Below are 14625 nucleotides of genomic sequence, written 5' to 3' on the forward strand. Positions count from 1 at the left end.
CTGTAATTCCAGCACTTCGGGAGGCCGAAGTCAGGAGATTGAGACCATCCTGGCTAACACAGTAAAACCCTGCCTCTACCAAAAATACAAAAACAAAATTAGCCGGGCACGGTGGCAGGCACCTCTGGTCCCAGCTATTCGGGAGGTTGAGGCGAGAGAATGACGTGAACCTGGCGGAGGTTGCAGTGAGCCGAGATCGCCCACTGCACTCCAGCCTGGCAACAGAGTGAGACTCATCTCAAAACAATGAAAAAAAACAGAAATACCCTGCCACCTGTGTAACTCACTGAATTGTTTTGTTCTTAAACTTCGCCCTTTGTTAGATTAATAATCAGTTGTAACATAGGCTCATAAAATGAAAGTGGGTTTTTACCATCTTTTCACATCTTACCTTAGCACTATCACCTTCTTCTAATGATTTCCTCGTTATAACAATTTCCTCATATATTGGGATGCTCCTTTGGACAGCATTACCTCATAAAGAAGTCATTTTGATATTTCAGGAATAAAACCCCTTTGGATAGAGTCCAAGAGCCGCTATCACTTTAAAACAAATGGCTCTTGGCGACAAATATTAAAACTCCTGTGTGTTTTAACTTAGGTTCTGAAGAATTAAATGTCAGAATCCTAAACTAAGACACACTTGCTTTTTTGCTATTGCCCGCCTCTGAGTATTACAAGACACAATATTTTGACAGTGTTTTACATTTATACTTCACACAAACAAGGCGTAATTGCACATTTTATCACCACACAAAATACACGAAGGCAAACATCTCTTTCTTCCTGTCTTATATGTTGTCATTTGGCCAGGAGGCATTATGTTTGTCCTTTATTCCTGTTTTGTGAGTGAGTTGTGTTTTAACTAAACTTTCTTTTTTTTTGCTGGAGTTAGCAGTGATCAATTAGTTGCCTCCTTACCCCAAACAATTAGAGAAGATCTCTCTCTCTGTGTATCCTTCCTAAGTCCTTAGCCCAGAGCTCTCCACCACTAGAAACAATTCTTTTTTTTTTTTTTAATTTTGAGACAGGAGATATTGGGAACATGCAAATAGACAGTAAAAGACCTCCCAAAAGTATGCTGTTTTTAGAATGCACTTATCATCAGCATGGTACACATCTACCTAATTATTTCTTATCTAGACAAAACTCTGGTGAGGGTTTTTTTGTTTGCTTTGGTTTTGTTTGGTTTTTTCTTTTTCTGTCTCACAAAAACCAAGTGTTCTCCAGCAATGAGGCAACGGAAAAAATCAATACTTGCCATGTACCATGTAACCAATAGAATAAGGGGAATGATTTATGTATGGTTGGATGCAGCCTGAATCAGCTGGGGCCTCGTACAGAGAGCAAGTAAAAGAGAGAGGAAGAGACACAGAGAGAGAAAGAGAGAGAGAAGAAACAAGGGGAGATAGCAGGGAGCTCAACTGCAGTGATTCTTTCTACAGTGTGGCCAGATGTTTTTTTTCTTCTGCAGCAATAATCCCCCTTTCCGGCACCACAGGACATAGGGAAAGCCTGCAATTTGTGGAATATCTGATGGCTCAGCTTTCCCCTCCTTTCCTCAGAGTCATGATGCCATGTTCATATTAAGGTGCACTGAGAAGGGGAGAATGATGTATGGCCTGCAGTCCTTCAACCTTCCAGTCATCTCCACCCTAAGAAAGACTAGTGATGAGTCGGCAAGCATTAGTTGACAAAGAGTCAAATTATCAACAGGATTAAAAATAAATAAATAAAGTGCTCCAGCAACGCTCCCTAAGAAGACCAGCGGGAAGAGCCTACAGACGAGAACTACTCTATACCCCAGGAGTTTCTACTGGAAATATAGTTTCGTTAACTGGAAATCCAGGGCGCTGCAGCATTTCAAGGTATTTCATCCTGAAGGTAACTTTTAGGGTAGCTGATATTCTTACTCAAAGCCTAGATATGAACTGTAGTTACGTGCTTGTGGTGGGGAGGTAGAAATAGAAAGCCCCAAGCCCAGCTACTTCACAGCTGGATACCTGGTACTATTGTATATTGAATTCTAGTAGTTGTGACTTTAAACTGGGTTAATCATTTGCTTCAGGATGACATAATATATGGATATATATAGATATGTTTATTAAAGAACATAATCGTTTATAAAATTCCCTGCTTCAATCCAGGATGAACCTTGCAGGACTTGATGAGAGGCAGATTTGACTATTTCTTTGGAATATCTTTGTGTTCTGCGGTGTATTTAAATAGATCTAAATTTGTTTTCATGAGTTACCTTCTTTATACGTTGTGCTTGAAAATGTAGAAAGGTTGACAGCATTTCATTTCCATCAGTCTGTTGAACAAGACTGAATTATGTCCTTTTATGAGGAACACTGATGCCATATAATTTTTTGTGATGTTTTCACATTCTTTAACCCAGACACAGTATTAACACCACAGTTTGATATTCCACTAAAATATCCTATATTCTGTATATGATTCATTACACCACACATAATCCATGGAAAGATATTTTAAATACTGAGTATGTCAGAATAATGTCACGTTGTTAATGTTTGCTTAATTGGGAGCTGGTAGTGTTAATACCCAAAAACTGTTAAAATAGCTTTTCCCCCTTCAGTTGAAAGTGTCTATTCAACCCAATATTATCATAAACTCTCTTGACAAAATGCCATGTAATTTTAAAAATTTGTATGTTTACCTTATATAAATTATCTTCAACTCTATTGACTAAATACCATGCCGTTTAAAATATGTAATGTTAACCCTATAAAAATTATCTTGAACTCTTTTCACAAAATTCTATGTTGGTTTTTCCATACGTACATTCAAAGTGTCCTGGATGGCAATTTTTGGCATTTTTCCACACATATATTTATCATCTAATTTTTGCTTTCATTTATGACATAATTATGTATTATGTGTGCAAAATTATAAGTTTGCACACATAGAATAAAAGATTAAAAATAAAGTGCAGATAGCTACAAAATATAAAAAACTCTTCTCAGTAGTCCTTGTCTTTTAAATTGCTCATCACACTTTAATACCATTTTTATAGGTGTCATTGAAGAGCAGTTAAGTTGAAGCTTTATTAGTTATAAATCAGCAAATACTCTCATGTCTGCACTTAAATATCTAGTCATTGAGAGATTTGATCTACCCTATTCCTTACAGAATTATTTTGGGAAGATTTCTAAGTAAACTTCACTAAACATATATAATTTTTTTCCTCTGAACAAAACTGAGAACAATAAAAATGTAGTCCATAAGCAAACTGTACGTAATTATAATACAGAACTGATTATCCAAACCAGCAGAAATTATGCATAACAGTTTTAAATGGGGGAGATGAGGTAGATATCTGCTGCCTCTCTCTACGTAAGGAAAGATTAGCACTGTTTTTTACATTTTGATCTTGCTCCTCATTCTCCTTTTCATTCTTCTATTGGCCCAGACAGGTGAAACAACAGAAACCCATTATCATCTTTACTTTTGGTTCCGCTGCCTCAGCCAAGCCGTCCAGGTAAGGGTTAATAAACAGAGAAAACCTGGAGAGGGTCCAAATCAACTGAGAACTGTAAAGACGAAGCCCAATGCTGCAAACATCTTAGCCAGAAAGAACACTCTTAGCACCCTACAAGCAGGTATGTGCTTACCAGCAAACTAAAGCAAATGGAAATTATGAAGCATGATCGCCACCAGCGAGGTGCTGCTGAACTATAAGGTAAGTACAACTAGGACCTTATTGTAGATGTATTTTTAGAGCTGTGTTGCTGCCACTTCAGAAAAACTATTATCTATAGCAGAGAAAAAGCTTAAAAGCCTGCCAAAGGCCACGGAGAGTGTTCAATGAGTTTGGCCAAGTCTATTATATTATTTGAGATGGGCCTTCCAACCACAGGTACCTGGGGGGTTAGCAAACAGAATCCTGGCCCTAACAATACCAGAATCGCACCAAACGAGTAACAAACTAACTGCAGGGAGCAGATGGGTAAATAAGAAGCCCAAGAGCTGGATTTCATTGTTAGTTAATAGACTTCCAACACATGTTCTGTCGTTTAAAAAGTTTATTTCTACCAAATGTAAACTTCCCAAGTTCTAATGAAAGCTGACAATGCTCCCCAGTATGAGATTAATTTCTTATCAACATCTGGAGTTAAAATTCATAGGTTCATAAATTCATGGGTGAAACTCATGTTGGCATCTTATGCTGTGACAGAAAAACATATCTTCTCATTGTAAGCAAGAGTCTTCAATGAACACCTACTATGGTTTATATTCACCTTCATCAGTGGTTAAAATTTCACGGATGAAATACCCATTAAAGAGAAAATCAATGCCTGAGCTTAACCACCTGCTTTGTTTTAGCACCACAAATTATTTTAAAAACTGATTAACATGAGTAACTCACTATTTAAGAAATACAGCAAATAGTGTTTCATATTGCTATCTGTCATGCGAAAAAGAAGTTGACATACAGTCCTTTGCTCAATAATTAATTAATCCATTTAATACAAATAAATGAAAGAACTGATCAAAAAACCCATATTTTTAAAGTTTAATTTCATCTTTGTATGATGAATATAAATGAAAACAGTCTCACGTTAAAACTAAAAATATTATTACTTTTAAATACATCTGCTTCTACCTAAGAGATAACTTGTAGGCTCTCCATAAAAGAACTATTTCTCACTCTATTTCTTTTTTCTGCAATTAGTCTATAGCGCCCAGAGCATCATGGATTAGTCTAGTTTAATCTGAACATAATTGGATAGCTTTCTATTTTCTAATCTAAACAAGCTCATGTTAAAAATACATAGAACTTGGATTCTATTTAACAGAAAGGCTAAACAAGCAGAATAAAATATCACAACACAATTCTGTACGGTTAAAATATCATTACCTGTACTTTGCAGACCTTGCCAAGGCATGAAAGCGCAGGCAACAGTCTACTGAAAATATTAAAAAGACGTATGTCCAGACCCACACTTCAGCTGGTTCCCCTGACAGAATGAGGTTCTTTGGCCCTCGTCCTGGCTGTTTGCATTTGCATCTTTATAGATTATGAGGAGATATAGATCCTTCCGTCTCTCACAAATCTGTCCAATTCTCGCCACTACTTAGAATGGTTTTACTATATGGGCTCCCTCATTTATGCAAGCAGAATTTTCTCTCATAAGATCTAAATGAGAACACATCTTCCATCCCTACCCCCAGAGAATAATCCAAAAGATGGGAGGTTCTTAATAGAACAATTAATTGTGATAAATTTCTGATTTTTGCTCCTTCGTCCAGGGCTATTTCCATGGCAACATCCTCTCATCCTATTGTTGGGTTGTTCTTCATTCACACAGCAGGTTAAGCCCAGGGCAGCCAGGGCAGGCTGATGGTCAGCTTTTATTTTCTCTGGCCCTTCAACAAAGGTTGGTTGAGGTCACCAGAAGCCAAAGGGTAATTACTTTTCCTCCTCAGGGTTAAAGGTACACAGATTGCTATTGGGACAACTGTATGGATGACCTTCAGCTTTTAATGTTCAATCTTCTTTTCTTTCATCAGAGAACAAATAAGTATAACAATCATGATGCAACTCTCATGCTTAAAATTCCAAGTAGAAAGCCAATTTTTTATTGTGTAAAATTACCACATATTAGCATAGTACACTCTTGAAATCAATTTGGAAAACCCAATGCATAAAAAGGTTTCCTATCACTTAAATTAAAAAAAAAAAAAAAAAAATCCATGGCAGAAAATTGCAGCTGTTCACTGGTTTTCCTGTTCAATTAATCTGATATTCATAATTTCCCAGGCTTCAATCATTTGCTGAGTGTGTGTTAAGGCCGAGAAGAAAATGGACGCTTTCCTGGCTCCACTTGGGGCTCTATATTTTTCCCTGCAAACACCAGTTGTGGCCTCAGCCCCCTAAACTGACTAAGAGTACCTTAGATCAAAATGAGTTTCCTCTCTTTGCTTCTCTATTCTCAGAGGAAGTCAGCCTCTAAAATAATCCGAGGAGGTGAGTGGAGTCTTTTGAGATTAAATGCTTAAAACACATTGCCCCACTCATTTGAAGAGCCACTTTCAGATTTCAGTTCTCCATTTCAATCTGGAATTTTAAAGGAATAATTGTTAAGGGTTCCAAAAATAGAGCCAGACATCAGCCAGAATGCATGTGTCATTGTTCTACCACCAGGCAAAAGACTCAGCTCCCTGAACACAATGATTTTCCTAATAGGTCATCTCAAAAAATGATGCACAGAAGGGAGCCTGAGCCCCTTCTGCGGGGAGGGGCAAGGGCCATCTGAAAAGGACCACCTGACCCACTCTGCAGCCTTACCTAGAGGGAACCATTCCTCCGAGTCTCTTCATCTTTATGCCAGAAATTGCCTAGGTGAGGGAAATGAGAGCAGATCCTCCACACCCACCCTGAAAGAGGTGGAGACATTACTTCTGCCCACTTCGTCAGACTCACCTGTGTATGGCTGGAGATCAACCAGACACTTTATTTACTCTAGTCCCCTGTCTCCCTCAATAACCCTGACCCAGCTATCTGTCTAGTGCCACCTTCACAGTCTTCATATGGAGTCATCCTTCTGCCCAGGAGCTTACTGGGAACCCTCCAGATCCACACCAAGGCTGCCCCTACAGATTGCTTCATCAGCTGCTCCCTCCACCTGGCTTGAACTTCACACGGCTAGCCTCGCCCCTTTGGCCACTCTGCCTCGTTCAAGCAGCCTGTAGCCCCCTTATGTGTGGTTTCCCCCTCCGTGAGCTTATGCCATCTCCTCTAAATGGCAATTTTCTCCTTCAATACCTGCTTCTTCAAATTGGTTTACAATCCAGTTCCTTCAGAAATTCCTCCATTTTTGTCCTCTGCTATATCTAAATTAAACAAATACATGTAATAAATCGACATATTATGTCATATACCTGTTATATATAACATATATACATATACACTGAAGCTATAGAAAATGCATCTAAATATCTGAATCCTATTAAATAGCAACTTTAAAGAAAAAAACCCAATGCCTTAAATGACTCCCATTTACAAATTCTGGGGCCTCTTACAACACTACTCTTTCACATATTTTACATACAAGAACAACTTGTTATTTATCTTGGTAAATTATATTTTTTCACTTTATTTTTTATTATCCTTTCTACATCTCTACAAAGTCCTCCTCTGTGCAAAATATTTTGGCATCATCATATCATAATCTTCTCAAATTGTCTCCTTTTTGCTCTCAATGACCATCAATTAGTATCTGCTGAATTATTAAGTCATGTTTAAGGAGATAACAGAAAACAAAGTATGATCACACCCAGCTATATTTCATGTTAGAAGGGATTTCTAAAGTCTTCAAGACCCAAAGAGTACAATTATAGATGTGGATGGGAGGTGATGGAGATATTTGGAAAAGGAGATCAGAAAGTGAAGGAGGTATATGTCAGGGTCTGGCATGTGACCTGGCTGCATATTACCAGGTGAAGGGGGAAGATCTAGCACTGCCCACAGCTCGCTGGCAGCAATGGCCCACTGGCAAAAGAAATTGCCCTTTCTTCAATCACAGACCAAAGTCGAAGGGACCAACTGTGTCTCTGCTCAGGGTTCTCTGACCAGGGGTATTTGATGAAGGCAGGGCTGTCAGCTCTTAAAGTTGGCTCTAGGCTGGTTAGCTGGAGCTTCACAAAGTGCTAGAAAGAGTGATGGATTCACACAAGGTAAACCTTAAGAAAGTTATTATTTTCCTTTCTGCAAAGTTTCCTCCTTTTCCAATCTCCACCTCAATATCCCCACATGCTCCAGTTCTCCAGAGTCTCATCTCACAATGGGATTTTAATGTCAACAGGCCATATTTCCCCAGATCTGTTAGGAAAGATGCCTGGATGAAATATTTAGCCATAAGCAACGCATCTCTAACAATGGCATTTCAGGCATTTTGATGAGAGAGATATCTATAAGTAACTATTAACATTACGTTGGTACAAAAGTAATTGTTGTTTTTGCCATTAAAAGCAATAGCAAAAATCGTCATCAGATCACCCTATGAGTGCCTTTGAGTCACCAACAAATCAAAAACATAGTACCTGGGATATGTTAGGTCAAAGCATCTGGCAACACAACAGGTTGTATACGTTCACTCATTTCAAAGTGGACACAAACGTTCTTCCTCTTTAGGCGAGAGATTTGACCATTTGCCCTTGGCTGCTTCTGTTTTTTTAAAGCTCCTTTATTTTCCCTTGAAATCCAGAGACATTGATTTCTGTGTCCATAGTAAGCTTCTCTCTTTCCTATTTTGTAGTAAAAGTGTTACCGGAAGGTTTAACATAGAGGTATTTTCACAATTACAATTGATTCTTCCTCATATTCCAGAAATAGACGTGACTTGTCATCCCTTCTGATCACTGTCTTCGCATGTAGAATGTAAGGCTCTTTCCTAAAGAGCCTGAGAACCTTCTTCAGCAGTTGTTGCGTGGTTACAGAAAGTGACAGGGAAGTGGTGTGGCCCACAGCATCGGGCCCCAGTGCCAAATAAGCGATGAGCGCTCAGTTCCTGGCATCTCTGTCCTAAAGCTTGGGCACTTGCAGGGCTAACACAGAATGGGACTTGGGAAGAAGGCTGGTAGCACAGTGCTGCTCAAATTTTTGCATGCAGAAGAAATACAGATTTATTGACCTCACCACTAGAGATGTTGAGTCAGTAGCTGGGACTACAGTAACATGCCACCATGCCTGGCTAATTTGTAAAACTTTTTGTCGAGACAGGGCCTCACTACTTTACCCAAGCTTGTCTCAAACTCCTGGCCTCAAGCAATTCTCCTGCCTTGGCCTCCCAAAGTGCTAGGATTATAGGTGTGAACCACCTCACCCAGACTTCATTTTGAAATAAAGATAATCCATCCAACCTCCAGGATTGGTATGAGGCATAAAAATAAAAATATATAAATTTAGCCAATGACTACTACAAATAATATTATTATTTGAAATATTGTTTTTTATCCAGCTGTGATCTAGAAAGTCTACATTTGTTCCAAGTTAGGATGCTATGAAGGCTATTTGAGAGATGTTGTCAGTGAAAGACCAGACGTTCTCTCCTCAGTGGCCCACGTGCAAGTCAAAGGACAGATTTTACAGAAGTCTTTCTGAGAGACCCTTCCTTCTCCCTGAAGTTCTGTGAATTTTTTCCCCATTGAAAATACCTGACGGCCGGGCGCGGTGGCTCAAGCCTGTAATCCCAGCACTTTGGGAGGCCGAGATGGGTGGATCACAAGGTCAGGAGATCGAGACCATCCTGGCTAACCGGGTGAAACCCCGTCTCTACTAAAAAATACAAAAAACTAGCCGGGCGAGGTGGCGGGCGCCTGTAGTCCCAGCTACTCAGGAGGCTGAGGCAGGAGAATGGCGTAAACCTGGGAGGCGGAGCTTGCAGTGAGCTGAGATCCGGCCACTGCACTCCAGCCTGGGCGACAGACAGAGCGAGACTCCATCTCCAAAAAAAAAAAAGAAAAGAAAATACCTGAAAGATTTTGGCATGCTTTTCTTCATTTAAACATTTTTACCAAAAGCAAACTTTGCTGACTCAATCAACAGAGGACACTGAGAGGAAGTAGAAAGATACTGACCCGGGAGTCAGGAAACACATTCTAATGTCCTGGCCCTGCCACAGGGCAAATAAGTGCCTTGAGCAAGTCAGTTCACCTCGCTAGATTTCTGTTTCCTCATGTGAAAAACCAGTCAGTCGAACTAGCTATCACAGTGCATATGGTACTTATTACACACAGGTGCTGTTCTCAGGGCATTACACATACAAACTCAAGCTCACAACAATTCTATGACCTAGAGAGCATTTTTCACCCCCACTTTGTAGATGTGGAGACTGAGGCACAGAGAGGTTAAAATAGTCTTGTTCAAAATCATGTAACTAGTAAGTAGTGGAGATGAAATTTGCATCTACTGAATCTGTTCCAGCATCTACATTCTTAACCATGATGGTGTGCTGTCTTTCACCAAGGGGAGTTTAGATGGTACTAAAGTCCCTTTCGATGTTTACAGTCTATGGATCTGTGAGTTTAAAATAACCCCTACAGTCTCAGATTCTACATTTTAGACCAGTGGAGCAAAGAGCTTATTAAAAACCCTGTAATTTATGACTCACACTACCATCTTATACTAGTACCAGAAAAAAAAAAAAAATGTTCCAAGTGCTTTCACAGATGTGAGCATCTTAGATTGTAATTGGATCTTGTGTATGTAGGGAAGGTAATAGTACCATGCACAAGAACAGAAAAATGAGGCCCAGATTGGTCAGGACTTGACTATGCCACCCATTAAAACTAGAGATGAGTCTTACTTCTCTAGTAAGACCAGAGGTCTGCAGGCTGGTGCTCTGGGGTCCATCCAACCTGAGTCACACATTTTCCCTAGGACTTCCTCTTGGATTCTGCAGAGACTTACCAAATTTTGAGGTGTGACAGAGAAAGGAGCCTTCCCCTCTAAGGTTCTCCTCTGTTTCCCCCTAGTCTAACCTGTCACACAGACACCAAGATGTCTGGCCTGATATTAAGGGAGTCAGCTCACACAACCCTTGAAAATTCAGATGAAAATATATGGGGGTTGCTGCAGAATGAGCTGCCCTGTCCTTCAACTCCATTTCAGGCCTTCTGAAGAGCCATCTGACCTTGCAGCCTCTGCCAGCTCTTTTCCTCCTCCTTCCTTCACTCTTACAGCTGACTTCTGCCCTACACTGGGGGAAAAAAAAAAAAACTGCTCTCTCAAACATCACCTGGGACTTCCAGTTCCAAGAACCAGCTGCTTGTTCCCTGGACACACCTGGTGCTTTCCCACCCAAGCTTCTGCTCACACACTTTCCTCCCTCTGGAATAGGCTTCCCACCATCCTGCCTTCAAATCGTATGCTTGTTTACAGGCTTATCTCATATGTCACCTCTTCCAGGAAGCCTCTCCTACTCCTTCCAATCAGATATTATCTACGTTTCTTTGATCACTCACAGTACCTTTCTTGTGCCTTTCTCATGGCATGCTCAAGTTCTGCTTTTTCCTGCTGTTGAGCTTATACTTTCTTATCTCCCATCAGCTTCTTCACAACCCAGACTGCTTTTTACTCCTCCGCAGTGCTGAGAGCAGTGCCTGGCACTGACAAATATCTCCTTGACCTTCAATTAATCTTCAATGAATCTTTTATTCTGTCAGATTCACTTTGTGAGAATATATAGCAAAGAAACAAGATCATTAGACTCTAGTATCTTTCCCAAATTCACCAATTGTTGCAGGAGGTGGGGGGGTAACTGTTTTAAATAAATTTCTGACTGACAGAGCTCATCCCAGAGGCAAGAACATCTTTTCTGTAACTGCCATGTAGCCTGTCTCCAAAGAGGTTTCCAAGTGTGAGCACATCAGTCTGAGACTCTGTTAATTGGATCTTCAGTTGCTCAGGGTCCTCACTGCACAGCTGCTGTTTTACTCCAGAAATGGAGAGCTGGGGATGAGGAAGCACAGGAGACGGCCTTAGGAAAATCCTCACTCTTTCAGAGCGCTCCATTTTTACTTCTGCTGGTCCTCACCAAGGGAGAGTGTGGGATCAAGAGACCAAGGAAAGGCCAACTGATGTGTTTCATTCTTTTTCCCCTTCCACTTTAACATATTAGTGGAGTGTTAGTTGGAATTTTGACATTTACCAAGAGTTTAAGGTTAAATTATTCTGGTGGAAAAGAAAAATGCCAATCCTTTTCTCTCTAAAGACAGCAAAACTGGTTAGCATGAAAATGCTCCCAGGATGTTCAAGTCTTTTGGAGTTTCTCCTTGCCAATAACTCTTCATGAACACCCCTCTGTGAAGTAGCTCGAAACACTGCAACTGGTGTCTGAGTGTTTTTCAAATAGGCATATGGATCTGGAGAACTGGAGCTAGAAGACGCCATCTACGAACCAGTGCTTTAGAGATGAGGCTCAGTGGAGAAGACAGCCTGGGTTGCCCAAGCTTCCCCCATTGCCTGCAACAAGGCAAACATGGGCACCTTTGGGACTTCAGACGTGATCTGCCAGCGCAAGGGTGTCCATTGTTCACTTGGCCAAATCAGGGGCTTTGGAATGGTTAAGAAAAAAGGCAAAGGGGCTCTCCTTCTCCATCACACAGCAGTATATCTGAACTTTCTAAAAAGTATATTCCCCCACCTTGGAGTCTTTTTAGCCTTTTTTCTAATTGCTCCCCCTTGACGTTGTAATGCCACAGATATTTTGTTTAAATATCTGTTTATGTACTGTGACCCTTTGAAAGGCCACAAGCCATTGTCATGCCTCAGAGTATTTTGCTCCTCTAAAACTGGTATTTGTACCCCTTCCCCACTCAGAGGTGGGAGGGGCGATATCCCTCCATGAAGAATGCATGTTGCAGGCCCACCCAGAGGGTGGGCCTTCATCTTTTCTCTCACTCCCCTTCAGATTTGGTAGGAGCCTGTACCTTGTAGAGCACAGAGCTAGAAGGCCTAGGGTGAGCAGGTGGCTGCTCTATGGAATGCCATGGCAACATGAGAGAATCAGGGCAGAGAGACTGACAATAGTTTCAGAGAAACGGTGTGTTTCATGCAGTGAAATACTAGGTTTTACAGTAGTAAGTGTTGAGCTAATAATTATTATGAGACATGGATTTAATGGGTAAAATTTTCAGCAATAAGCTTTTCCAAAGAATAGCATTACAAGAGTTCAGAAATTAGATATTCCATTGCCCTTTTACCAGAAAAAGGGTATGAAATTGGATTTTTCCTTCAATCTAATTCGCTTTTCCAATATTATAATTAACTTGACAAATAGACCTCAACTTCTGCATCTTCCCTTTTGCCTGAACACTTTATAGGCACAACATAATGATTCTAGTTATTAGCTCACTTTAGGCTAAAAATAAGAGGACTAACAATACATTAACATTTCCATTATTAATCAGAAACTGGTAGGTCAGCTCCTTGAATGATATGTTGCTCAGCACATTAAATCCTTGAACTCAGCAAAAATATATAAATAGTTTTGCTCCTGAAGTTATGGTTTAAGAGAGTCATGGGGCAGGATAAATTGGAAATGAGGACAATCAATTTGGATTGGTCTAAATGGAAGAATAATAGATTGCCATTTTTTTCCTTTATCTAGTATAGAAACTGAGCCCATGCTATCGGTTTGGTATCAAAGAGGAAGCCATGAGTAACCAATCAAAAACAAACTTCTACTTGCTTTTGTGCTGGTACCATCTGCTGTACACACATCACCTTGTGACAGGGCCAGTGGACATCTACCAACTGATACCATTAAAGCAGAGTGAAGAACAAAGTATTCTCCTTTCATTTGGGCACCAGAGGACCTGGTTTTTGTGCTTAAAGCTAGTGCCAATGCTGAGTTTCAGTCACTGCAGATTCCACAGATTTATCATCCATCTCTTCCCACACATTCATTACTGCCAACATTTTGAAACTTCAATAGTGCCTCCAGGTAAATCTCCTCCATAACACTAGCTTAATAGTGTCTATAACAGGAGAGAGAATCTAAGAACTGCAGGCTAAATCCAATCATGCCCATTTGTCTCCATCTTGTCTCTGGCTGTTTTCCCTACAAAGGCAGTGCTGAGTAGTTGCAACAAAAACTGGCTTTGTGAACTGCCAAACTGAAAAATAATACTGTCTAGCTCTTTACAGAAAAAGTTTTCTGACTTTGGTAACATGGATTTAAAAAATAAATAAATAAAATGAAAAAAAACAAAAATTAAAACCCTTTTCTTCTACAGTTTTCAGAGTTTTCTTAGATAGAATTGAGAGTTTAACATTATTTTAGAGCAAAATAATATATAATTGTTTTCCAACTCCTAGGAATAAAATTTGGAAAAATAAACTCAGAAATGTAGTAAAAGATTATTGATAATGATATGAATTGTATATTGGCCATCTGCTACTTTTATGAAAAAGTAAAATTAAATTTTCTCTTCAAACAATGACTATGGATGTTCATTATAGAAGAGGCTGGCATTTCTCCGAAGCACAGTTTTCTTAAGCAAGGAAGCATATATTCAAGAGATGAACTTAGGCCAGGCATGGTGGCTCACGCCTGTAATCCCAGCACTTTGGAAGGCCGAGGCGGGCAGATCATGAGGTCAGGAGATTGAGACCATCCTGGCTAACATGGTGAAACCCCGTCTCTACTAAAAATACAAAAAAATTAGCCGGGCACGGTAACAGGTGCCTGTAGTCCCAGCTACTCAGGAGACTGAGGCAGGAGAATGGTGTGAACCCAGGAGGCAGAGCTTGCAGTGAGTTGAGATCGCATCACTGCACTCCAGCCTGGGCGACAAGAGCGAGACTCCATCGCAAAAAAAAAAAACAAAAAAACTAAGAAATGTACATAAAATAGAATTTTCTTACATGTATATAAATTTAACACTAATATCTCAAATGACCTCTTAAAGAATATTAAGACAAAAAATGTAATTAGTGCTATATGGTGCCTGAATATGATATTAGTTAAGGAGAATAAGGAGAACCAGAAAACAGAGAACATGAATACGGCAATTAGTGATTGCTCTCACTCATATAATAGTATGTTTATATCTAAATTTTTAAAATATATCTGGCCAGGTGCTGTGGCTCAC

At 39.9% G+C, this 14625-nt stretch overlaps 1 long non-coding RNA gene across 1 annotated transcript in view; it reads left to right on the forward strand.

Annotated features, from left to right (window-relative positions):
- Window positions 1-3601: 3601 nt before the first annotated feature.
- Window positions 3602-14625, forward strand: part of LOC105522846 — an 86562-nt gene continuing 75538 nt past the window's right edge. Inside the window, exon 1 of the long non-coding RNA XR_001003501.1 lies at window positions 3602-3706. This is a non-coding gene — a long non-coding RNA (uncharacterized LOC105522846). The remainder of the gene's footprint in view (window positions 3707-14625) is intronic.

Source organism: Colobus angolensis, unplaced genomic scaffold (genome assembly GCF_000951035.1).
Source record: "Colobus angolensis palliatus isolate OR3802 unplaced genomic scaffold, Cang.pa_1.0 Scaffold442, whole genome shotgun sequence".
Classification (NCBI taxonomy): domain Eukaryota; kingdom Metazoa; phylum Chordata; class Mammalia; order Primates; family Cercopithecidae; genus Colobus; species Colobus angolensis.